General features: G+C 59.3%; 1 long non-coding RNA gene across 2 annotated transcripts in view; it reads left to right on the top strand.

Moving 5' to 3' along the window:
- The window catches only part of LOC121817308 (uncharacterized), a 36,500-nt gene extending 20,701 nt beyond the window's left edge, over positions 1-15,799 (top strand). The window contains exons 1-3 of one of the 2 annotated variants that reach the window (XR_006057169.2): positions 8,850-11,874; positions 12,302-12,441; positions 14,843-15,799. This is a non-coding gene — a long non-coding RNA (uncharacterized LOC121817308). Of the gene's footprint in view, positions 1-8,849; positions 11,875-12,301; positions 12,442-14,842 lie in introns of those variants that run through there. The other variant, XR_009597527.1, reaches the window with a different exon arrangement.
- The last annotated feature ends 8,674 nt before the right edge of the window (positions 15,800-24,473 follow it).

The following is a 24,473-nucleotide window of genomic DNA, read 5'->3' as shown; positions in this document are numbered from 1 at the left end:
TGATGGGGACGGGGAGACAGGACCCCCGGGACACTGCTGCTGGGGGAGGGGGAGTCAGGACCCCCGGGACAGTGATGCTGGGGGAGGGGGAGACAGGACCCCCGGGACAGTGATGCTGGGGGAGGGGGAGACAACCCCTGGGCAGTGATGCTGGGGCCCCCACATTGCACTGTCAACCCTGACCACCTGTTTCCTTGGCCAGGCTGCAGGGTATGAAGCCCTGTCGGCCCGGCTGCACGCCCTTTGGGCCCCAGGAACTGGGCCCCCAGCACCCCCACCAGGAGGGGCGGCCAGTGTCCCCACTCACCGATGAGCAGTGAAGGACTCAGCGCCCTGGGAGTGCAGGGTCTGTCCAGGGCTGCCCACTGGGCAAGCCTGGCAGGAAGGGCGGGGGCAGAACCCACAGGAGGCCCGGAGGAGAGGGGAGAGGTGCTCACTGGGCCCACGCCTTAGGGCAGGGGCTTTGGCATCTCACCTGCAGAGGCCTCGCCAGCTCTGAGGCAGGGGCTGGAAGGTGGGGCGTGGGGCAGGCAGGCCAGCCGCGGCCACTCCTGAGTGCCGGTGGCCTGCTTGGTCCCGCAGGCCCAGGCCTGGGGTGTGACGCCAGGCTGGCCGCTCTGCTGGGAGCCTGGCCCCCAAGGCCAAGCGGTGCCCTAGGCCGCCTGTCATCACAGGTATAATGACACAGCTGTCACCAGCCGGGGAGGGGGAGACGGGGAGAAATAACCAACCGACCCAAGTTCCCCAAATCAACCTGTTGCCACAAAGGGAGTAAAATTCAGAGGCCGGAGCTGACCTCCTGTTCGCATTTTCCTGGGATCTGGGAAGAGTGGCAGCTGCCCCGCCCCCACGCCAGGCGCATCCGCGACTGACCTTGGAACCTGGAGGTGAGCTAAGGGGTTACTATGGTGTCGGCCTGAGACCACGAATCTGCAGCTGGCAGGCACGGGGGCACAGAGCCGGGGCGTCCCCTTAAAGCAGGGGGACCGAGCTGGAAGACGCGTTGTGTTTCAAGAGCGGCAGCTTGCACTTCCGAGCACGGGAACTGAAATACAACAAAAGATCCGAAGGCAAAGAAGGAAGAGAGAAACGCGGGTGGAAGGTGATGAGCGCCAGGAGCCCAGCCCCCCGGCCACCCCTTCCGCACACGCTGTCCCCTCCTGGCCGGGCTCCGTGCCAGGGCACCCCCACCCCAAACACACAGGCGCCTTCATGGCCTGGGAAGCCTGGCCCCCCAGGACTCCGGCAAGAGAGCCTCTCCAGAGTCGCCCTGGACTCTACTGGCCCTCCACGCCCGCGGGGAGCCCATCCTCAAGGGCCGCCAGCCCTCCCTTTAGATGTCCCGGAGCCCCCCACCACCACAGCAAGCCCCCGCCTCGGGGCCTTGCGCTGCCTCTCCCTGTCAGTAGCACGCCCCCAGCCCAGGCTGGGGAGCTTGTGTTGCTCAGGCCTAGACAGTGTTGGCACGGGGGCTGGGGGTCTCTGGGGGTGGACGAGGGGCACCCTCCTCTCGTCTTTACTGTCAGGGTCTGAACCACACCAGACGCGCTGCCTGGAGACTCCTGAGCGAGCTGCAGCCCAGACGCCTGTTTGTTGGGTGTATACGCTCGCTGACCTGCAGCCTGACTTCACTAACATGGTAGGAGGCTGTTTTGGGGGGCAAGATGAACCCGCAGGTGAGGACCCCCAGCAGAGGTCTTCCCTGCACTTTACTGGTGTCAGAGGACTTCCCGTAAAACCGCCTGGACCCAGGGTCTCCTGGTTCTCTTTCCTTCCTCCTTCCCTCTTCTTTGGCCCAGCCTTCCTTAGCTCGAGTTCCTGGTCACAGATTAAGGCGGAAAGCTGCATTTCACAGGGTTCTGAGGGCTTCTGGAGCCCCTGGGAGGCTGAGGGGCGCACGCAAGAATGAGGAGCAGCGTCTGAGCAGAAAGCCCCTGGCCTGCTCGCCCCCGCCCCAGGGCAGCTCGGGCGCTTGTCACAGGAGCTGGTCTCCAGCAGGAACCGTGCCCGCGCCCCTGGCTTCCAGCCCCAGAGTCCCGCCTGGGTCCAGGCACGCCCCCTCCCTGGGCTCCAGGACTTGCGGAAACGCAGGGTCCAGCTTCGCCTGCGGAGTCCAGACACAGGCTGGCCGAGGGGACAGGGCGGCAGCGTGCAGGGCTGAACCAGCTGGCAGCGTCTGCTTCTTGGTGTGTGCGTGGCTGTTCCTAAAAATTGCTCACTTTACATGAGATTGTCAGATGTATCGGCCAACGGCTTGCGTCTTCCTGTGATTTAACGCTGTGTCTGTAACACCTTTTTGGGGTTTGTTTGTTTGTTTTCTTATGGTTACTGGTGCGCTCTTCTCATCAGTCTTGCTGGGTTTGTCTAGTTTATCAATTTTTTCCCAAGAACCGCTTTTCATCTTCACAGCCCAGATCTGCTGGCGTTTTCCTCTGTTTCACTGATTTCTGCTCCTTCACTTCATCGGTTTCTTCTGCCTGCATTCTGTAAATTTGTTCTGATGTTCGTTTCCAGCTTGTTGCCGTGCACGCTCACTTTCCTTACCTTTACAATATTCCTCTTTTCCACACTGAACACCGTTCATTTTCCTCTAAGTACACAGCCTTGGGTGGCATCCTGTGGGGTTTCACATGCAGTGTCTTTATTGCTGTTTTGTTCTGAATAGTTGGTTCTTGTTTTGACTTATTGTTTAATTCGCATTATTTAGGTTTGTTTGTGAATTTCCAAGCAGATGGATTTGAGGAGGTTATCCTCTTGTTAATTTCCAGCTTTATTTTCCTCGTGTTTGGAAAATGTGTTTGGCGTGATCTTTTTAACTTTTAAAAAACTGGTTTTAAACAGCAAAGTTGATAGGGATTTATATTCTTCCTATAAGAGAGTCAATCCATACAGAAGGTTCTGAATCAAACACCAAGGAAAGGGTCCCTTTGTAATTACCGTCTTTCTCCCCAGTTTCATTTTCCTACTGAGGACTAATCTCTGTTAGTAGTCTGGGGCCTATTTTTCAGGCTTGTTTTTAAATTTTACATATATATGTATATATTCATCCCTAGAGTTAAAAAAAAAATTACTTCTAATTTAAAGCAGTCTTGGAAAACTCTCAGCTAACTTTTAGTAACTTTAAGTCACTTTGGCTTCCAAGTAAATGCTATTTTGGTTTCAAATAAATAGGTGCTTTTATCCCCAACAGGATATAAACTCTGGTATATTATACTCCCATTGTTCAGTTTGTATTGCTTTTCACTCATTCATATGGCCGCGCTGCGTCTCATTTGTGGCCCTTGGGATTGTCACTCTGCTGAGGCATGCGGACTCTTCACGTGGGCCCTGTGGGATCTTAGGGCCTCCCAGGTGGAGCTAGTGGTAAAGAGCCCACCTGCCGATGCAGGAAGCATCAGAGATGTGGGCTCAGTCCCTGTGTCGGGAGGGTCCCCTGGAGGAGGGCATGGCAGCCCAGTCCAGGATTCTTGCCTGGGGCGTCCCACGGACAGAGGGGCCTGGCGGGCCACAGTCCACGGGGTTGCACAGAGTCAGACATGACTGAGGGGCTTTGCACACACAGTATCTTTACTTGTGACAGGTGGGATCTTTAATTTGCTACTTGTGGGACCTGGCCCCCTGACCAGGGGTGGAACCTGGGCCCCCTGCTTTGAGAGCTCGGGGTCTTAGCCACTGTACCAGCAGGGAAGTCCTTCCTCGTCCATGTTCAGGAAAGATTTCATCTTTGTTTTGGTTTACATTGTAACTGAAAAGTTGTTTATAAAAGAAAGTCTTAAAATTTTTCCAGCTTTTAGGCTTCAGAGCCTGGAGGTGGGTGGAAACTTTGTGCTGCTTTCTGAGAGAACTGGGCAAGAGTGTAAAGAGAATGGGAATTTGTAAACCTGTAACACACGTTTCTAAAAAATCTCCAAAAACCGAAGTAAACTATGACTAGATTGTATCCCAGATATCCAGAGGGAGGGAAGTGACCCCGGCCTGGCGCTCCCAGGAGCTGCGGTCAGGTTCCCAGGTTCGATGGAGGAGCTGCTGGTGGCCGCCTCTCTGCCTGTGCTGGTCCGTGGGCTCCCTCGGGGGGGGGCTTGTCCACCCACCCCCACACCAAGCTCGTTTCCTCCGTTTCCTCCTGCTCTGACCCACTGGTGCACCGGGTAGAAACACTCCCAAGTTGAAGTCTGTGTCTTGGGGGAGCTGTGAAACAGTAAAACAGAACCCCCAGCCTGCAAAGCAACAGCGCACCCCACGGGCTACCTATTAAGATACAACCGGAAAAATTAACTACAGGAGCTATGGTAAACAGGAAACAAAAAATAACGAGAGCAGTGGACCCTAATATAACCGGGATTACGTGTAGTATAAATAGGGTAGTGGCTCCAAACAGAAGACAGATTCTTAGAGGAATTAAAAAAAAAAATCGAGTGAGGTGGATTCTAGCAGCATGGACACGTGTGTGCTGAGTCGTGTCTGACTCTTTGTGACCCCGTGGGCGGGAGCCCGCCAGGCTCCTCTGTCCATGGGCTTCTCCAGGCAAGAACACGGGAGCGGCTGCCATTTGATCGAAACGGCATCTCCTCTGCAGGCAGATTCTCCACACGCTGAGCCATCAGGGAAGCCTGGATTCTACCAGAACCACACTTAAAGAGATGGAAATAAAGGGATGAAAAAAGAAACAGGCAAATAAGGAAAGTGAGAAAGTCAGCCTGGATTTTCAACATCAGAAGAGAGAAACAGAGGACCCAAGGCAAGCGCTTTCTAAGGCATAAAAGAGGACATTTTATTTTGTTAAGAAACAATGCAGGGACTTCCCTGGCAGTCCAGTGGCTGAGACTCCACCGTCTAATGCAGGAGGCACAGGTTCGATCCCTTGTCAGGGACCGAAGATCCCGCACGCTGCACGCAGTGCTGCCAACAACTTAAAAATACAGCGCAGTGAACTGAGGACACACAATCCTAGCAACAGGCACTTGTTCACCTTCAGGAGGCCAGCCCTGGGCGTTCACTGGGAGGACCAATGCTGAGGCCGGAGCTCCAGCACTGCGGCCCCCTGATGCGAAGAGCCGACTCACCGGAAAAGACCCTGATGCTGGGAAAGACTGAAGGCAAGCAGAGAAGAGGGCGGCAGAGGATGAGAGGGTTGACTGGCATCACTGACTCCATGGGCATGAATTTGAGCGAACTCCAGGAGACAGTGAAGGACAAGGAAGCCTGGTGTGCTGCAATCCGTGGGGTCACAAAGAATTGGACATGATTATTGACTGAACAACCAAAATACATAACAGCTGAAAGAGCCATGGAGAAATATGGATAACGCCAAGGCTGTGCTTGAAGATTTAACACATCTCTCCCAAGTATGAACGGGTCAGTCAGGCAAGCAGCACGAGCTGATACATGTAAGGAACGTTCCACCCAACGAAGGGAGAAGGTGTGACTCTTGAGCTCATATGGAACATTCACAAAGTCAGCCATGTATTCAACACCAACGAAGCCCCTAAATTAAGAAAAAATCAGTGTCATATGAGCCAGCCTCCAACCAAAATGTAATAAATCGGGAACAAAAGACCAGCTTCTAAAAATCCCCATATCTCTGAAAAGCAGAGAAAAATTGCAAATAAATAAAATATAGACCAAGAAAGAGACAATAAGTACAGACACGAGAAACATTTCCAAGTAAATGGATATTGTGAACAGCTATATGTCTAACACATTCAAAAAGTTGGACAAAACAGATAAATTCCTGGCAAAGCATAAAACGTCAGCATCAGAGCCAGAAGAAATAGAAGATGTAAATAGATTAATAACCATTAAAGAAGCTAAAGTAACACCAGACTCACACTTTCCCAAAACATCAGGCCAAACGCATTTTACAAGTGAGCTCCACCAGACTTTTCCAGCATCGGAAAAGACTCTGATGCTGGGAAAGGTTGAGGGCAGGAGAAGAAAGGGGCAATACAGGATGAGATGGCTGTTTGGCATTACTCACTGAATGGACATGAGTTTGAGCAAACGCTGGGCGACAGTGGAAGACAGGGAACTCTGACGTGCTGCAGTCCATGGGGCCGCAGAGCCGGACAGGCTGAAGGGACTCAGCACGCACGGACGCAATGACAGGCAAAATCCCAGCAGAGCTGTTCTGGAGAAACATCCTCATCCTCACGTAGAAGGTACAAGAACTGCCCCCCGATTAATAATAATGGTGCTGGCAAGAACAGCAGGAATGAGACAGCACAGACATCTCTGAGACAGTTTGGGGAAGAAACGGGCATCTTGAACACAGTAAAATTGGCAGTCCACTTGCCAGCATGCGCCGTGACAAATTTCAGGGAGACCAGGATTCTGAACATAAAGACTCTATGAAAGCACAAGGAAAAATACGGCACAAACTTTTGAACTTGGAGACTGGGGAGTGTCTTTCTAAGTAAAACCAAAGACCAGGGCGGCATAAAGGAACCCTTCTGAGTATAGCAGAAAGGTCTATACGGAAAATGACAGGATCAACAGATTTCAAGCACGACTGTCAGCCCAGGAGACGATATTCAGAGGGTTTATCGCAGGAAAAGCACTTCTGTCCACAAAGATAAAGAGCCCCTAACACAATAAGCAAAACACAAACAGCCCAGTGGAGACAGTGGTGAAGGACGTGAGCCAGAGATTCACACAGAGAGACAAACACCCTAAACCAGTGAGAGGAGCTCAGTCTCACTAGTCAGGAGACACAGATTAAACAAAAATATGACCCAGATTTTAGCCATCAGATTCGTAAATATTTTAAGAGTTGATGGTCTCTGGGATTGGAAAGGCTCCTGTTCACCTGGGGAGTGTTGATCGCATTTTGTTTGAAATTGATGATTATTTTTGCTATTGTTACATGCAAATTTCTGATGTGGACCGTGTTTTACAAGCTTTACTGATTATGTTGCGATGCGGCTTCTGTTTTATGCTTTGGCTTGCTGACAGCGACGCGCGGGGCATCCTTCCTCCCTGACCAGGGGCTGAACCCACACCTTCTGCATTGGAAGGTGAAGTCTGAAGCCCAGGACCGTCAGGGGAGTCCGTATAATTCATTATTTTTTGGCCGTGCTGTGTCTTTGTTGCTGCGTGCAGGCTTCTTCTGGTTGTGGTGAGCAGGGGAGTCTCTCTCTCGGGGTGCGGGCCCTGGGGCTCACACACTCCAGCAGTTCTGACACGAGGCTGGCTTGCTCCATGCCACATGGTCTTCCTGGACGAGGGGTAGCACCCCCATCCCCTGCGTTTCCAGGTGGGCTCTTAGCCCCTACAATTAACTGCTAAACAATAACACGACGACTACTTATTTTTGCAATTTGCTCATTTTATATAGAAAACTCAGGTCATTCAGGAGGATATCCTGCCAGCAAGGGACACGCCCACAGCAGTCTGTCACTGCGTTTTTGGAGCTTGACGCCCTGGGCCCGTTCCTACAGCTCTGCACAGACGCGGCTGCACAGGGCTCTGTGTGTGAGTGTGTCTGTGTGTGTGTGTCTGTGTGTGTGAGTGTGTGAGTGTGTGTGTGTGAGTGTGTATGTGTATGTGAGTGTGTGAGAGAGTGTGTGTGTGCGTGTGTGTGTGAGTGTGTGAGTGTGTGTGAGTGTGTATGTGTATGTGAGTGTGTGAGAGTGTGTGAGTGTATGTGTGTGAGAGTGTGTGTGTGAGTGTGTGAGTGTGTGTGTGTGTGTGTGAGTGTGTGAGAGGAGTGTGAGTGTGTGTGTGAGTGTGTGTGAGAGGAGTGTGAGTGTGTGTATGTGTGAGTGTGTGAGTGTGTGTGTGAGTGTGTGAGTGTGTGTGTGTGAGTGTGTGTGTGAGTGTGTGAGAGGAGTGTGAGTGTGTGTGTGTGTGTGTGTGTTCACTCACCCGCCATGGGGCTGAACATGACCTCGGTGGCCTTGACCCGCCGCGGCTTGAAGCAGAGCCCTGGTTCCCAGCCAGAGCCTGAGGCCCACAGCAGCAGGGGTGCTGAATCGCAGCCACCAGACCGCCCGGCCAGCGACCAGGACAGGCCCTGACCCATCAGCTGAGAAGAAGTGAATTTCCACATAAAGACAGCACGCAGTAAAGCAAGCAAAGCGTTTATTAGGAGGAGAAAGGGTCCGTGTGGACAGACTGACGGGGCACTCAGAGAGTCGGGCCCTCGTGATGGCCTGAGTCGCGGGTATGGGGCTTGTCTTCCAGGCCTTCTCAGCCTGGCATCTGCTCTGCCTGGCTCTGAGTGTGTGTTTGGTTCATCTCAGGGTCCTCCCACGCATGTGGGCATCTCTCCATCAGATGGATCCCGGCAGAGAGGCTGTGGGTGGTGGACATCAGATCTTGTGTCACTGGTGAGGTCTCTGGACGGCTGGAGCCTCCCCCGGCTGTGGGTCTGGGTTCAGTGCCAAAGCGCACCCCCGCCCCCCGCCCCCTGGTGTGGGGCCAGGGCCCAGGGCGCCAAGGGCCAGGACACAGGTGAAGGGCCTGTGTCCCCTCGTCACAGCCGGCCCATCTCCCCAGTGTCAGAGCAGGAGGCAGAGGAGAAAGGGAGGGCTGCTCTTCCCATCGGTCTCATCTTGGGAACAGGAACTCCGTGATCAAGGGACATACTCGGAAAATGGAAATATTTGGCCAAGCTTTCAGAGATTTAATTAAAATTAATATTATGCCTTATGGAAGCAGAAAACTCAGCACTGTACATGTGGAAGAATCCATTTAACCAATTAGCTGAGTCAAACAGGACGGTCCAGCCTCCAGCAAGGCCCCCACACTTCCCTCTTGGGCGGAGCTGAGGCTGACACCACGGGCGTCAGACACGTGGCCCAGCCGGATGGGTGATGGGCGATGCGGTGAGCTGGAGTTTCAGAGAGACTCGGGAGCGGAGGATGGGCTTGCCACGCCTGCCCGGGTCCACCTCAGCAAGACTGCCCGGGAGTGTGGTCGCAAGATCATAGACAAAATTGCCGGCTGGCATTTTGAGGGGCTCCAGAGAGGTCCACCCCCTATGTCTCACTGCAGAAAGAACTCATTGAGAGGCAAAGTCATAGACAAGAAGTGACGCATTAGAACAGGAAGCGTGTGAGCTTCACAAGCGGGCAGACAAGAGGGTGCCGCACCCCAAGAACTCAGTGGGCTGCCGTTGTGTAATCAAAGGAGAGTGGGGCGGGGGAAGAGCACCTTCTTCCTCATTCTTGAGTAGAAGTCATGCTCCTGTCCCCAGCCCCTCCTCCAGGTCGGGTGGGCAGTTTTGTCCTGACGTGGTCAAGCCAGGACGGTAGCAAATCGTTCCAAGCCTCTGTTCGGTGAGCGCCTTCCTGTCCCGGGGTCACCGACTTACTGAGCTCGCTGGACCGGGTGTGGGCCTCCTGCCGCCAGCGTCTCGTCGTTTGGGGCACGTCTCCTGCTTCTGCTGCCTGGTTTTGCTTCCAGGCAGGCCTGCTGGGCTTTGCAGTCAAACCTGCTTTCTTGAGTCATCGGTAACTTACAAGGACCTCTCACGCTTTTCCTACTTGCAGTCTCCTTGTGGGATTAATTATTTCATCGCCTGCTTTGTCCCTTCGCTCTAACAGACTTCCTTCCACGTTCAACAGCTGTGTGACTTCGGGCAGGTTACTTAACCTCTCTGGGCTGAAAGTCTCACTTCACACTGTAGGGAATGCTGGCGCTAACAGGCACGGAATGGCCACAGCAAACTGCTTTTCCAGAAGCTGAATCCGGCAGTTTCCGCAGTTGCATTTTCCAGCTGAATTTGTTCACAGCGTTTTGAAAGTTTTCTGTTCCCATTTCCCACAAGACAGAATGGCAAGGACCCCACAGTTTGGTGCCTCTCTCTGTGGGCGAAGCTGTAGGGGAACAAGCATGCTGACAGGTCGCTGGTGGAGTGCAGACTCACGGCACCCTCACGAAAGGAAGCTGGCAGAATCCAGCAAAATTACAAGTTCCAGGAATCCACTTTGAGGAGCTCGCCCTGTGGGCATACGAACAAAATGAGACGCGGGACGACTTTCACTGTTAGTAACAGGAAGGACGGGAAAACCCACCTCCCCACCAATGGAGGGGAGTCAGGGCTGCCTGACAGATACAAGAGTCCCACTTAAATCGGAATTTCAGATAAGGACCGCGCACTTTTCAGTGTAAGTACACATCCAGGCGATGTGTGCTGCAGCCCTACTCGCCGCCTGTGATGCCTCTCGGCAGGTAAATCAGCACTTCTCAACCAGGGCACTCGGGGCACTGGACGGGATAGCGCCTCAAAGGGCCTTTCAGGAGCCCAGACTGGTCCTAGCGGTTCTCTGCCTGTGACCGTCTGAGTTCCCCAGAAGGGCACTTAAGATCCTGTGATCTGATGGCTGGCATCCGCTCAGCCCAATGCCATCACTCCTTTGGAGGCTCTTGTGATTCAGAAGGCATGATCCTAGCTCGCACAGGCCTAAATAAAGGGGAAGAGAGCTATTGGCTCCTGTACCAAAGAGCCTTGGGGCTTCAGGCACAGCTGGATCCAAGAACACTGCCAGGAATCCATCTCTTGCTACTTCGGAGCTACGCCTGGCTCTCTGCTGGCCTCATTCCCCAGCAGGCAGCTTCAGGCTCGACTTCCAGCAGCCTCAGCACCGCCAGCCCAGCGGGACCCTTGACTGGCATGCCTTGACCCTGAGTGGCTCTGCCGCAGCCACTCCCAACCGATCAGTTCAGCTGGGAGACGCTGGCCTCTCACTGGGCTTCCCTGGTGGCTCAGACGGTAAAGAATCTGCCCGCAGTGCAGGAGACATGGGTTCAATCCCTGGATCGGGAAGATCCCCTGGAGAAGGGAAAGGCAACCCCCTCCCGTATTCTTGCCTGGCAGGCTACAGTCCGTGGGGTGGCGAAGAGTCGGACACGACCAAGCGGCTAAGCACACTGGCTAGGAGTGAATCTTGTGCCCGCACCTCGGCTCGGCGTGGGCAGAGTCAGCCCTGGGCAACCGCGCAGACTGGGGAGCGAGGAGAGGGCTCCTGAGAGGGCAGCTGGCGGGGGAACAGGTGCTGAGGGAATGCCCTCCCGCCTCCCGGCCAGGCTCTGCCTCAGCGTCTGCCTCCTCCAGGAAGCCCCGCTGATCCCCTCCCTGCCTCCCACCCCAGCGGCAGCTGTGAGAGTTGTGACACTGAGGACACCCCCGGCCGGGCTGCACCCCGAGTGCTTTCAGGGTTTCATCCCGTTTAATCAATCAACTCCCCGGGAAGTAGACACCGTGTAATCCCTCATTTGGTGCTGAGAGCCAGGCCTTGACTAGACGTGCGAGGACACCCAGGCTGCAGGCCAGTGCTCCGGGCCTGGCTGCTCCAGTCCTCTCTCTAGATCGTGGGTGGGGGCGGAGGGGGGCAGGAAAGTGGTGCAGAAGGGGAGCTGGCTTCCGTGCTTCCTGGGGTGAGTTCCAAATGCCTCCTCCTGTTGTGGAAAGCCTAAGACCACAGTCCCAGGGTCAGGCAGACACGGGCCCTATTTCAGGGCTGTTGCCCTCTGGGCCACTGAGCCAGGCTTCTAAGACTCCCTTGTCTCTGAAGTGGGATGACCTCAGCACCTACCTTGTAGGGCTGAAGCAGAGATAACAGGACGCAGCGCTCGGCCCTGAGCCAAAGCCTGGCACGGAGCAGAGCTTCATATGCGAGCTGTGGTGATGCCGGGGACGGGGTGCAAGCAATCTGCTCCCCTGCTACCTCGGAATAAAAGCGGGGTCCTCCCACCCCACAGAACTCACAGCCAGAGGAAGGGCTGGTTGGGGGACCCGTGCCCCTTCCATTCCAGTTAACCCCCTGCCACCTTCTCGGCAGTCGAGGCTTCCATGTACCTGTCTCAGAACACGGTGCCCCAAGAGCGAGAGAAGCTGGTCCAGCTCTGCGGTTGCCATGGAAACCATTGAATGTAAATTTCCTTTTCTGCCTTGCCCAGCTAAGCTATCGATTCAGCAAGAGGGAAAGAAATTGGGAGCAGTTTCCTTTCCCAAGTGAACCAGAAGGAAGTGTGGTCAGGTGTAGCAAAACCTCTCAGAGGAGAGGGTGGAGTGGGGTCAGCTGTGCTTGCCTCCCAAGGGGCAAAGCGGGAGAGGCTCCGTGGAGGGTGTCCGCTCCCGTGAACCCACTGGCACAGGTAAGCCACACTCTGGTGGTCCGATCCCAGCTCTAGACCACCAGCTGTGTGAGCTGGAGCAACGGCTGAGCCTCTCTGATTCTTCATGTGTTAAAAAAAAGAAAAAAAAGTTGAGAAAAGCTGCAAGCTGGTAAGGCTGCTCCTGGGAACATGCTCACCCCTTCCTCTACAGCCTCCCCCAGCGCGCTCTTCTCCTTTCCAGCTGAAGTCCCCTCCGTTGTTGTCATCCGTGACATTCAGCACCCACAAGAAGAACGCTGTCCCCAGAGGCTGCCGTGAGAAGCCTGAGGTCCCATGAAAGGAACTAAGGGGGAGACTTTGAGGAGAAGGGACCGGGGACAGGTAAGCTTTCACGGGGCAACCCGGAGTGGAAACCTGGTCCATGATCGCAGGCAAATGGACCATGGAGTGTCCAGCACGGACACAGACAAACAGCATCCTCGCCCACTATGCGGCTCTAGCCTGGCTATGCCCTGTGCCCCCATCCCCTCCCCCAGCACTGGCACCTGCACCCCCGTAGGTCTCTCAGAGGCCGACCCCTCCCCTGCTGGCTGCAGGGCGGGCAGGGGGCACAGCTCCCTCAAGTCCTGGGGCTGCGGGCTCTGCCCCTGGTGAAGGGGCTGCCTTGGCTGCGCAACTCGCCAAGGAGGCCCTGCCACGCACGGCGCAGGCATCATGAACACACTAATTGGGAAGGGGGTTGAGCAGAGAGCTTTAACGAGCTGCCTTGTCGTAGCTCTAGCAGGCTGATGTTATTTACAGAGATTCTGCTAATGAGGTGCCTGTCAGAGGGGGAGCCCATGAGGGGGAGGGGGACGCCGGCCAGCCGATGGCAGAGGGATGAGGAAAAGCCTGTTCGTGCCCAGCTCTCTGGGCCATGGGATCCAGCTCCTCATCCAGGAATTGCGGGGTGCCAGTGAGGCTCATGCCAGGAGCCCAGGCCAGGCCAGGCGCTTACCTGGCCAGCCCCTCAGGGACGGCAGGTGCACCCAGCCCCACCCGATGTGGCCGGAGGCGCCTGTGTCCATGAGGAGAAGTGTCAGAGAGGAGGCCACTCCCTGCCCACCGCGCTGTGAGCCCCTGGACACGCAGGAGCCCTTAGGAGGGGCGTCCCCGAGCCCAGTTAACACACCCATTCTCTAGGTTGGGCCTGGATGGGCCAGGGTCCCCCAGCCACCCCTCAAGGCCTCCTCCCCGAGGTCCACGCCAGTGGCTGGGAGGTCTCAGCTCTGCCCCTGGCAGAGGGGGGCTTGGTTACTCTGGGTCACCTGCACCCCCCCCAGTCTACCCACCGCTGGCCGGGGACTGCACTGCCAGCTGTTTCACTGGGCTCAGCCTGTCAGAGGGATGGTCAGTCTGCAGCAGAGGGTCAGTTTGTAGCCAACATAAGGGCCCTGACCCTCTGTCTCGGTTTTCCCACCTGCAAAATGGGATTAGTAAAGCAGGCCTTTCTGGAAGACGGCGGGGTCCTGAGAGAGGCCGTGACAGTGCCTTGTCGTCCACAGTAGCCCTCTGGGTGCAAGGCTGACACCAAGCTCCCGGTGCCGGGGGCAGAATGGGGGCACCTCGCTGGCTGTGCTCCCATCCCTCTGGGCCTGGGTCTCCTCCTCTCCACTCTCACCGCCAAGACTGGCATCTTTAATTATAACGTCTGTGAGTCTCTTTAGGAGCGGCGTGGCTCCTCCTGACAGCCACCTATTCAAAATGAAAGGCACTCAGAACTTTGCGAAGACTCAAGTCTCGGGTGGGGGAGAATGCATTAATTGCTGAGTATTGCTATTCGCTCTGATGTGGTCACAAAGAAAATCTTGATGTGTATATTTAAGAGACCAGCGTGAGGCTGGCGTCAGAGCCAGGAGCTCGTCTGGGAGCAGCCGGGCCCCTCCTCTCTCCACACAGGCAGCCCAGGGAGGGGGGCATCCCAGGGAGGTCAAGGGACTTGCTGCAGGGCGCCGCACCCGGGCGTAGATCGAGGCGGCTGCCCGCGGGCTCTCGCAGCCTCCGCACAGCAGCTGGTTGATCCAGGGAGCACAGCCCTGCGTTCCCTCCACGCATCAGTGCCCGGGCCTTCTGCGGCGCTGTCTGCCCTGCAGGGCCACTGTGCTGGCAAGTGCCGCCTGCCAGGGGGCCTTGTCCTGGACAAGGAGCCTGCAGAGGCCCTCCTCTGAGGCTGGAGATCCACCCCTCTGTTACCAGGACGTGGGCACAGCCCCACTGAGCCGCCATCTGTGGCAGCCGGCTGAGACGCAGGTGCCAAGTGCCGACCACAAAGACTGCGTCCAGCGCCAGAGCCCAGCGGGCAGACGGGGGGGCCCTCGGGGGCACAGCCCTGGGCAGCCGGGCGCACCTCCAGCCTCTTGGGAGGAAAGCCACTGCGAGTGGACGGAGCGCCGTTTCTGAGCTCAGCTGTCAGCTCGAAGCCCGGCGAGACCCTGCCCTTGCCGGACACCCCAGTGACCTACTGACCCTCTTCATTTCCAACTCTGTGTCTGCCAATGTGAGCACCAGGCTGGACCGTGCTGGCTGGGTTGGGGCCTAGCGAGTGGGCGTGTGATGAGTGCAGCCTAGGGCTGCCCGCTGTGCAGAAAGGCAGCCGGGTCTTGACCGGCAAGCACACACAGCTCCAGGCCGGCGCCTCCACAGACGGCCCATGGGAAGAGCCCCTGGGCCAGGAAGACCCTCTGGGAGCCGGGCTCCAGGCCAGGGCGCTTCTGATGGCCTGTCTCCTCCCCTCTCTTTGCAGAAGGCTGAGACCTGCGCCCTCCCCTCTTCTCTCTCGTGGCGGTCCTGGTAATAAGCCCCTTGCATTTCCAGCTCCATCATCTTGGCATCAGGTCCCCCGGGGCCCCAGCAGAAAGAGTGTCAACCTTTCTCCAGCTGCAGGCAAGCCTTTGGGGTGTGCCACACTGCAGGGCCCATGGGGAGCGGCTCCCAGTGTGGCTCAGGCCCCTCCTGCCTCCCCACGTCTTGCAGAGCACCCAGGCTGGGTCCCACTGGCGTGCCCGCCCCCCCAGCTCCTTTGGGTCCCACTGCCCGTGGCTGCCCCAGGCTGGGTCCCACTGGCGTGCCCGCCCCAGCTCCTTTGGGTCCTGGGCCTCCATCTTGCTCACGGGTGGAGCAGGCAAGCTGACACCCACCAAGCACCGGAGGAGGCACCCACTTTCAAAGGACAGGACCCAGGAGTGTGGGGTTTAAGGTCCATTTCATTAGACTGTAGGTGATCATGGGTGGAAAGCCTCACACTGGGATGGTTCAGGTGGAGGGCTGGGGTTGAAAGGCCCTTAGGCAGGGGTGTGGAGGCCACAGCCATCTTACAGGCAGGCAGAGGGTGCCCGGCGTGCCCCCCCCCCCAGCCCCTCACCCTGTCCCCGGCGATTCCAGGACCGATGCCAGGACCCGATGTGAGGAGAGGGACACCCAGGAAGGCCCAAAGACCACCCAGGCAGCCAGAGGGCGACAGGGGGGCTATGATGCCTATGATGGGGGTGGTGGTGGGTGCTGACGCCCTCCTGTCCAGCCCCACCCCTACCCCCACCACTGCTAAAGAGCCCTCAGGGACCCCCCTCTGGGGAGAGGGCAAGCGGAGACACACAGGGGGTACCCCCAGAGACCCCTGGTGCCAGCCCTGCTTGAGTCAGAGACCGGACAGGACGAGAGACAGGAGGCCAGCAGAACAGGACCGAGGGGGGAGGGGAGGAGAGCAGCCGAGCGGGGGAGGCAGGGGTGCGGAGAGCCGAGGACGGCGGAGAGGCGCGGGGAGCCCAGGGGGGGCAGTGGGCAGCCGGGCTGGCGGGCTGGGCGGGCGTGCGCCCCCTGGGCCCCGCTCACCTGGCCGCGCTCCCCTGGGCCGGCTCACGGGGCCGCGGTCCCCGCGCCCGGCCGCCCGCACCCTCTTTGTCCCGCGGCTGAGCGCGTTCCGGCGGGCCGGGGGCGCCCCCTGCCGCCCCCGGAGGGTCGTGCTGCAGAGCGCGCTCAGCCCCGCGCGAGGGCGGCCCGCCGCCGCCTGGACCGTCCGCTGCCGGGGGGTCAGTGGGGACCAGAGACAGGGCAGCGCGGCAGCCGCCGCGCCAGGACCCGGGCCAAGCCCCCGGCTCGCGGTGCGGACGCCGGGGCCGCCCGGGGCCGCGGCCGTGGGGCCGAGCGCAGCTGCGCGGACGGCGACCAGCACCTGGAGGAGCCAGCCGGACAGCTGAAGGACCGGAGGCACCCAGCTCCCGGCCCGCAGCCCCTCCCGGAGGAGCCCATGACCAGCTTTGCCAAGTGTCCATATTTTTCTAAAGAAGCCAGAAAATTAGATTTCTATGGGAACGCGCCACAGTTCTGTAGCGTTTCTGAAGAGCGTGGGGGAGAGGGTTTGGCCCAGCTTGGAGTGAACTAAAGTGCCCTCCTCCTATTTCAGCCAGCGCCCTCTGGCCCCTCCATGGGTATTGCCCTTAAGATTTTTCATGGCTTAAAACATTTATTGAGAAAGGACCTCTGTGTCCCTGTTAGCATCAGAAAGCTTGTGCCCTGCACGGTGAGAGCCAGGTCATGGCAGAGATAAAACGGGGCCAGACACGGAAAGCCTGTCCTTGCTCCACATCACAGCCACTCCCCAGAACTGCTGACCCTGGGGAGTGACCTCCGGGGGTCTGGGGGGCCCACCCCGCCCATGCTGCCCACTCTCAGCTCCGCCAGGGTGGGGGACCAGTGGGCGGGGCCTCCCTGAGATGCAGATACAGAGGCTTCAGGGCCTGGCAGACAGGAAGCAGGAGACAGCGGCGACAGTGCCTGGACGAGGCCTCTGGCAGGGCCTCCATCCTCTTACGGCTTCCTTAGGGGTCCGCTGTGCAGCGCGGGGGCAGGGCTCCTCCTGACAGCCGTGGAGGAGAAGCAGGGGAGTCCGCGGGGGACACAGAGGCAGGGGATGGAAGAGGGAGCCGGGAGGGAGGAGGGTCTGGGGTTCTGTGCCCCGCAGACCCTGCCGACTTGGATCAAGATGGATCTCCGCCTGCCTGGTGGCCCCACGTCCAGCCTGCTGACCATCTCCCCTGCGGATCAGCCTGGGAGGAGGGAACAGGTGGCTAGGGTGCCAGTGTGAAATGGGGCATCCTGCTGGGGAGCCCAGGCAGAAACGGGGAGGTAACCCGACTGGGTGAGGGGAGGCAGGCCATGGAGCAGCCACCCCAAGGAATATTAGGCCACCTATAAAAAAATTTAATTAACTCTCCACCAATAAGCTTAGAGAGATTGCTATACAGTATTGTCGAGTGAGAAAAGCAATTTGAAGATGAGTAGGTATAATACGGTCCATTTTCATAAAACAATGACCGAACCACACTGAGTACATACGTACAGCTGCGTCTGTCTGTGCAGGACTTTGCTGAGACAAAGAGAAGCACAGAAGGCTGTGTGCTGGGCAGGTAACCCGGGTTTTCTTCCCAGAAGTCTACTGTCGGGGGAGAGGGGCTAGAGCAAAAAGGACGTGGACAATAAAGGCCGTCTTTTGAAAGAGGTATGACCGCAGCCATGCGCGTCCCGGCATCACCCATCACCGTGGCTGGACTTGGGGGGAGTGGGTCTCGGCGGTTCCTGCCTCTCGTCCCCCGTGGCTGCTCCTGTCTGGGTGACCCTCTCTCACTGCCGACCACACATACACACACAGCCCACTCTCCACAGCCCCCATCTGGATCACCCTCTCTCACTGCCGACCACACACACACATACACACAGCCCACTCTCCACAGCCCCCATCCGGCAGCCCTGAGTGTCCTGGGAGAGAAGGACGCCCTCAGCATGCCCCTCTGCCACCCCCGAAGCCTCGGCCCTGCCCACAGCACATGGCCTGTGTCTCCGGCCTCTGAGTCCGCTCAACCCTGAGCCTTGCACCAGTCAGACGTTTGCTGTGTTCCAGTCATAGGTCTAAGCACTTGGCATTTATTAAAAGCATGTAATCCTCACAACAACCCTATAAAAGTGGATAATGTGAATAAATTCAGTTATATTTTGCAGGTAGGAAAACAGAAGCACAGGGAGGGGCGTGCTTTGCCTTTTAAAGTTGCGCCACAAGCTGGAGGCCTGAATGGCCCCCGAGCCAGCACTCTCGAGCCTCCGCACTGACTGCCGCTCTGCGTAGCCTCAGTCCTCCCTTGGCTGAGTCCTGAAGGCTGCTAGATCTCAAGTGAGATCTCACCTCCTCCAGGAAGACTTCTCTGGCCCCCGAGTCTGGGTGGACCAGTCATTCCTCCATTGTAGCAGGCCTCGTCCTGCTCTGGGGCCGCAGAGTGTCCACTGCGGCCCGTGACTCACAACAGGCAGGGGCCTTCGTTGACTCTTCTGAAGACGGGTGCTGAGTGCTTGGCACAGGGAAGGCCTGCTTGAGCGGCTGAGTCAGTATGTACTGGCGGAAGGAGTGAGTGTCAGCACCTGAGCCGGGCCGCGTGGCCCACGTGTGGGGTGCGGAGGGGAGGCCTGGGGAGGCTGTTCAGCACCGTGGACAGCTCCTCAGTGCCGGGTGCTGGGCCGGGGTCTCTGCCTCTGGGTCTCTGATCTCAGGGAGGCCCTGAGACCCAGCTTGGGCAGGACTGTCCAGGCACAGAGGGTCAGCTGGTTTGCCTGAGCACACAGATCGAGGCCAGGGTTCGGGGGAGTCTGAGGGCTGGAATAAGCACCTCCCCAGGTAGAGGAGCGCCCCCACCCCAGGGTCCCAGCCTTAGTCACACCCCATCTCATACTTACTTCCCAACCAATGCAAAGTTTTCAGAAAGTAGTTGGAGAGCCTGTTGGAACCAGCACCAGATCTGTGTGTTTTCTCAAATTATTGAACTAGAAAGAAATGAAAGCATCAAAATACTCTTTGTATCAGGCTTGAATGGAGCGGCTGCCTCCCTCAGCCCAGGCCTCTCCTGACGGGAATGATGAAGCGGCGGGGAGACAGCGGATTGAAAGGGAAGGCGGCTCAGCAGGGAGGCTCAGATTGCCTTCCCAGACCACAGGCGAGCTGGGAACCAGGAGAGCAGACAGCGAGATTGACAGGGGAGGGGAGGGGAGGGGGGAGGGAAGGGGCCCTTGGTGGGGGGCTGGGGCACAGAGCAGCGCTGTCCTCTGCCCGCAGTGGGGGATCCCACGCCCACACCGGCAGGGGCGGGCAGGCCAGAGCCCGCAGCCCGCGGTGGGGTAAGGATGCCAGGAGCCACGGCCCCAGGACAGGGCGGGGGCGCGGGGTGTGAGGGAGGAGGTGGCCAGCTCAGAGGACAGAAGCAGAGGAAACCCTCAGCCCTCAAGGGTCCCTGACAGCAGGGCTGGCCGGGGTCCCAGCCTTGGGACAGACCCGGCCTCAGATGGACCGACAAGCTCGGTCACCCCGGGTCAGGAGCGTCCCTCGGGGCGGAACCCTGTGGCTGGAGCGCCCCGCTCCTCAGCAGGTGCCACGGGCTGAGCACCCACCCCAGCTTATTCATCCCACACCCTCCTCCCGCCTCACCGGTCGCCTCTCCAGATGCACCCCCCTGAACCCGCGCCCCGTCGCCAGCCCTGGCCTGAACATGCCTCCAGCTGAGCCCTAGAGGGACCCGGGGTCTGACCCCCGCACCCTGGGACTGGCTGTCTGCCTGGGGTTGTAGACGCTCCTCTGGGTACTAGTGCGTTTCGTCCTGAGAACCACCCCGTGCCACAGGTGGGGAACTGAGGGAGGGGGCGGGCACAGAGCTTGCAAGAGGCCAGATCCCCCCACTCCGCTCTCAGCACCCTCCTGCCCCTGGTGATGTGTGAGCGTGTGACCGTGAGTGTCCAGGGGGCCCATCCCCCTGGAGGGAGGGATGGGGAACGGTGTCCCCTCTCCTGCAGGGAGCCCTCTCGGCCCTGGGAAGGAAGGCACTGGGGGTCCCCAAAGTCTGACAGCACCACCAGAGCGCACGGCAGCCTCGCGCAAGAGCTGATTCCCTCGGTTGTAATGACTGGAGGAGCTGCTGGCTTCTGACTGAAGCATAATTATCGGGAGACCTCCGTGAAGTAATCCACCAGATAATTACATGGTGGCAGTGGGGGTGCGTCCTGCTCTGGAGGTAGAAAGGCAGCGTTTAATTTCGAGGGGCACACCTAATCCTGTAATTACTCAGTATAGTCCCAGGCTCGCGCCCACCTGCCTCCCCGGGTCGGCTGGACCTGCAGAACCACAGCCGGTAAGACCTCTTCCCAACGTGGAATCAATCAGGGGTGCGGGGCGGGGCGCTGGGGGTGACACTGGGGCCTCCCCGAGCGTCTGCAGGGGAACTACCCTGGGAGCCACGGGTACAGAAATAGGCAGGATGGGAAGGAGAGCCTTCCTCCGCGTGCGAGAGGGAAGCCTCCAGGGCCCTGGGAGTCCGGAGTTCTGACAGCGCTTATACGGCCGGCGTTTCGCCCTAAGACCCGCTTTCTTTGTTCCAGGCAGGGTGGGGTGGGTTGCTGAGCCACATGTACACACATCTTATCACAAGTAGAGCTCCTAACAGACAACCCCAAGCAAAGGCTTTGAGAGCAAACCCCACAGCTCATCTCCTGCGGTCAGGCGGCTGCTCTGCTTGAGCTGGGACTCACCCACAGGACAGGTGACGCTGCCGGGGTCCCGGCCATGCGTGTCTGGTCCACCGCGGGCCAGCCCGGCCTGTCCCCGGGGCAGCTGGGCCGGGCAGGAGCCACGGTGGATGGTACAGGCCTCCTGAGACCTGGATGGGGAGCCAGAGCCCGGTCACCTGCGTCATGTCCACCGACCAGCGCGGGTCCCGCGGCCCCGGGGTGCCCCACGTGCCAGGAGCAGGGTGCGGAGGGGCGAGCCGCGGGTCCTTGTCTGTGACCTCTCCAGCGCGGCCTGCCTCCCGGGGTTACTGCAGGATTCACGGACCAGGCTCACAGGGTTCTCTGCACGTGCACGTGTTCAGGAAAGCGGAGGCGCCTTCCTGCTGCCTGACCCCCAGGCCGCAGCCTTCTCTCTGCAGAGGCAGATGTGGAGGAGGCCAGGCAGCCTGGATCTGGGGCGGAGTCAGGGGCAGGGCTAGCGTCTGCGCCCCTACCCAGCCTGCCTCTAGCGCCGCCGCCGTGTGACCAGCTGGTCACCCGCCTGAAGGCCCAGGTGTCTGCGCTGAAAAGTAGGGGTGACGGCCTCCACCGGGCAGCACGGGGACGCCCGGAGAGACTGGCCCCGGCCCTGGCCACTGGCTGCTCCTCTTCCCGAGTTTTTAGTTTATTTTTGGCGGCACCGGTCCTCTCTGGTCGGGGAGCGGGGGCTGCTCCCTGTCTGCCGAGCCTGGGTTTCTCACAGCACTGGCCCCGCTTCTTGCAGAGCTCGGGCTCTGGACGAGAACACAGGCTCTGCAGCTGCGCTGAGGCAGGTGGGATCTTCCCAGACCGGGGATCAAACCCGTGTCCCCTGCACTGGCAGGCAGAGCCTCGACCCCTGGGCCACCGGGGAGTCCTGCTGCGGCCTCTTCAGTCCTGGAGAATTTCTTTAGTGCCGCTTTCTGCAGGTTCCACAGGATACAGGAAAAATACTTCCCTTTCATTTCCCAAAGATGACATCATTCTACAATATGGAAATGCTTTCCTAAACCAGGTAGTTCCTCATGGAGATTCTGGTACATTCTATGCTCCACATCCCATCCTGCCCTCACCCCCTCCCCAGCCTCCATCTCCCCTGGTCCCTCTCGCCCTCCCCCAGCCTCCATCTCCCCCTCCTTCTCCCCCTCCCCGCCCCCAGCCTCCATCTCCCCCCAGCCTCCATCTCCCCCTCCTTCTCCCCCTCCCCGCCCCCAGCCTCCATCTCCCCCCAGCCTCCATCTCCCCCTCCTTCTCCCCCTCCCCTTCCCCCAGCCTCCATCTCCCCCTCCCCCAGCCTCCATCTCCCCCTCCATCTCCCCATCCCCCTCCCCAGCCTCCATCTCCCCTCCCCCAGCCTCCATCTCCCCTGGTCCCTCTCCCCCTCCCCCAGCCTCCATCTCCCCCTCCTTCTCCCCCTCCCCACCCCCAGCCTCCATCTCCCCTCCCCCAGCCTCCATCTCCCCCTGGCCCCCATCCCCTGCCAGGCCCATTCCCCCTGTTCCCCTCCCAGGTCCATCTCCCCCAGACATCTTACCCTGCCCCCCCCTCCCCACCCATCCAGGCCCCATCTCCCCTGTGAGGGGCCATCTCTCCTGTTTCCCTGACCTGCTCTCCATCTTCAGCCCACTCTGCCTGATCCAGGTCTCTGGCATTGGGCCCCAAGGCCTGGGGTCCCTGACCCGCAGGGATGAGGGACCTAGCCATGCTGTGCCCTCCCCTCCTTGGGGACCTGTGGGGCTCAGACCCCCCAGCCTGCTCTGGCTTCAGCCTGGGCCCCCGCCCGCCCACTGCAGTCAGGCCTGGCCACTTCCCTCGGGCCACAGCCTCACATCAAACCCATGCTCATTAAGAGGCGCCGTGTGCGCCAGGGTGACATCTTTATTCGTGCGCCCGGAGACTTCAAAGCCTTCAGGAGATCTCCTCAGTGGATTAGACATGAAAAATGTTGGAGATGAGACAAGTGAGAAAGCAGACGGCCGCTCCAGGCGTTAATTAGGCAGGGGGTGGGGGCGCCAGCCAAGGTGAAGGGCGCAGGGCAACCTTCTCAGGGCCGAGGAGTCCACCCTGCAGCTGGCTCGCTGCGACTGCAGCCCCGGGGCACCTGGAGGTCAGAACCTGCCCACCTGCCGGCCAGGCCTTTGTAGGTGGAACAAGGCTGGGCCCTCCAGGGAGACCACTCCACAGCCAGGGTCCCCTGCTGCCTGCAAGCAAGGACTGATTCCCAACCACGTGGGTCTGTGAGCCCTTGGTGGGGAGGAGGAAGGGGGCTTGGGCCACCCCAGGAGCTCCAGGTGGCCAAGGAGACTTGAGGCTGGGGGCCTGGGGGAAGGCAGGCCGCCCTCTGCTCACGGGTCCCTGCAGGGTGCCCCCTGGAGATGAAGCAGGACGGGGGTGCAAGGGTCTTCAGTGGGGCAGTGGGGTCATTCTTAGGACTTCCACGATGTGTGGTGGCCCTGGGGAGGAGCCAGGAGCCACGGGCCGCAGTCCTGCTGGGAGACACAGACGTGAAGTGGGGGGGCCCAGAGGAGGTGGAGGAGGGGGCCTGCATGGGGCGGGGGCAAGCTAGGCCCCCAAGGGGAAGGCACAGAGGAGGAGCTGGCATAGAGCACGCTGAGCTCAGGCCGGGGGCGCCCAGGAGCCTCCCGGCTCTCTAGGTGAGATGCTGAGATGGGAGCCTCAGGCCTGGAGCCCGTGGGGGGCATCCTCCCAAGACGCGGGGTCGGGGATAGGCCAGCTGTCACCAGTGTCCTGTCCCCAGGGAGACTGTCTCAGGCCTTGGGGGCCTGGGCCTCCACTGGGGCTGAAAAGGGAGATGAAAGCAGCCATGCCCGAGGGGTGGGGGCCCCGGGTCTGACCCTGAGAAGCAGCGGAGCAAGGACCCAGGGAGGACTGCCTTGGGGGCTCAGCGGCAACAGGGGACCCCGGTCCGGCCCTGGAGGACCCGTTGCTCCACCAGCTGAGGTGCTTACGGACCATCCTCCCGGCTTTGCGCGGCCCCCGCCCGTAGCCAGGGGACGGTGGACATCAGGCCAGGGGGATGGCCTCTGGCGGTCCCCACCGATGTTCCCCAGAACATTTCCAAGGGGAGATGTCAGGGCAGAGGGCAGCTGAGAAGGGTCATTCCTGGGCCCTCAGGCCTGTGAGACGAGAAGAGAAGGCTGTCTAAACACGCCTCTCGCCACCAGGCAGGCCAGGCCAGTGGAGCTATTGATTGGCCCGTTTGGGGTGTCGGCTTTGATTATGTGTGTCGCCTGGGCGACCAGTCTCATCAAGGGGCAGCTTCAGGGTCTCCTGGCAGGGGGTGCTCGTCCAAGGCCCCTGTCTGGTGGGGGGCGTGTGAGCTGTGTTACATCTGAAAGTATCAAAGGAGAAAGAGGAGGAAGTCTTCAAGAATTATAGGCGCCCCAGCTGGAAGGGCCCTATAGCCACGCGCCCCCCACCCCGCCCCGGGTGGGTGCCTGGACCCCAGATGGGGCCCTTGGCCTGCGAGCAGAGCAAGCCAGGGGCGGGGGGGGTGGGGGCGGGAAAGCTCTGCAGAGACCTCTCCAACTCAAACTGAGCTGCTTCCCTTTGTTCAGGCCCAGTGCTGTCTGTAATTAGAAAATAAATTACTTTGCCTCAAAGAAGCGCGCCTGGTCCTAGCAGCAGGATAAGGGGCTCGGAGGCGAGGAGCCGTCCACAGCCTGACAGGTGCAGAGCCGGCACCTATCAGCCTGTCCAGGCGGCCGAGGCCCCAACGAGGTGAGGGGGCAGGGGTCCGGGGGGGGGGTGGTCAGGGGACAGCGGCTGGGCTCCCACTGACCCTCAGAGTCAGCAGAATC

Source organism: Ovis aries, chromosome 19 (assembly GCF_016772045.2).
Source record: "Ovis aries strain OAR_USU_Benz2616 breed Rambouillet chromosome 19, ARS-UI_Ramb_v3.0, whole genome shotgun sequence".
Lineage (NCBI taxonomy): Eukaryota > Metazoa > Chordata > Mammalia > Artiodactyla > Bovidae > Ovis > Ovis aries.
This window is presented reverse-complemented; position numbering and strand designations above follow the sequence as displayed.